This window comes from Python bivittatus, unplaced genomic scaffold, assembly GCF_059951505.1.
Source record: "Python bivittatus isolate LINGU-HERP-01145 unplaced genomic scaffold, Pbiv_v1 ctg000610_np1212, whole genome shotgun sequence".
Lineage (NCBI taxonomy): Eukaryota > Metazoa > Chordata > Lepidosauria > Squamata > Pythonidae > Python > Python bivittatus.
The window spans coordinates 15,790,128-15,791,905 of record NW_028277088.1 but is presented as its reverse complement, the minus strand read 5'-3'; positions in this window follow the sequence as shown (position 1 = coordinate 15,791,905).

The following is a 1,778-nucleotide window of genomic DNA, read 5'->3' as shown; positions in this document are numbered from 1 at the left end:
TTGCCCCATTGCCTCTCCACTGAATAGGTATCAAAGTATTAAAGGCAGGATTAAAAAAAAAAATCCATCTGAAATGAATTCCTGAATCCTGGTCAGACAGCATGCTCAGGAAAGTCATACCATACCAAGGGTGCCAAATCTGAGCTGCAAAGATCTGGCTGACCACTAAGGGTCAGCAATTATATAACAAATAGCAGGGCTTGACTATTGATGGATCTTTGCAGCAGGGTCTGGTAGCCAGTTTCCCAGTTTACTGAGCCCAGAAATCAGCTCAGAATCTTCCCTAGAACATCTTCAATAGATCTGCTTTAGATTCTCAACTACTAAATCAATGGCCTGGATTGAAAATTTGCAAGGAGTAGAGTGGCAATGTATAAAATCCTTGCTCAGATTTATTCTGGAAGCACAGGCGTCAACAGAAGCCATTGGTACAACTCAGAAGATTAAAAGACTGCTTGGCTGATAAGTGATTGTTCCTCCTAACAAATTGTTTGACATCTCTCCCAAATCTTCACCAGAGTTCCAGTTGGCCTCAGCCTTTGGAAGGTCCAACTTCTGTAACTTAAAACTTCCAGAAAGGTTGCCTGTGAACGTTTAATTTATCAGAGTTCAAAGCAAACCTGCTGGACTTCTCCACATCTTGGAATAGCTTTCCCTAAACTGGTGTTTCTTGATGTGTTGGATTTCAGCTCCCTACTTGCCACGTTTAAGGTTTGTGATGAACCAAAGACTCGAGGTCTCTACATTGGGAGTAGGGATGCTGTATCATTTTCAAATGTAGCTCTCAATTTATTATTTTTTTTGGTCCCTGCAGTGATTTCAAAAAGCTCTTCTGTGTTTTCTGTCATGATAAACATCATCTATTAATCCATGCACACATGCAAGCAAGAAGCTCAGAAAATCATTTAAGCTAGGTTTGGACAAGATGCTTAACATGGTTTCTGAACTAACCTACTTTGTGGCTTTACACAGTGGATTGAATCAGAAGCCAGTCAAATGGGCTGTATTCTTTGCTGCCCTAATAATGGTCATCTGTAATTTTGCAGCCTTGATCGAGTAGCCCTAACTGAGCTATAAAAAACTGGCCAAAATGAAAACTAACCAAGTTTAAAATGTTGTGGAAATGCAGCTGCTAGGTCTTTAACTGTCCTGGTTAAACTGGTTGCACAAACCTAGCCACAGGATCTAGTAAACCCCCCTCCCATCTTGAGGCTTTGCATGGACAACTGCTTTGGCCAGAGTGACATTTTAACAGCCCATAATATCAATACCTGCAGCCCTTTCATGGGAGTTCTGTTTTTAATTGTTGCATGTATAGCCTGTATTTTTTCTGGGGGTTCAAATATGAGAGCTCTTCCCATATTTGATCCTTCCTCCTCCCCATAAACAGGGAGATTCCTTAGCATTTTTTCTATTAGAAATCACAATACAGAGGATATGCAGAATATGTTATTAATATTATTGCAGGAGAGAGAAGAGCTCATCCCCTCCTCTGCTCCAATCTCCTGTGTACCAGGTTAATTTAAAAAAGAAAAAAGAAAATCCCCTGACATGACTACAAGGCATATAATTAATATTCTGTGTAATTAGGCCCTCAGTGGTATAGAACCTGCTCTGCATAAATTTCTAGGCAGGGCTGGGAAAGTCTCTCCTCTCTGCACCTCTGGAGACCTGCCGCCAGTCAGTGCCAACCTTTTCAGAGAGACTCCTTGTTTATGTGAACGAAGAACCTGCTGCACGATGGGTGATGGGTTAACCTTTTGTTAACGGGTGTCCCA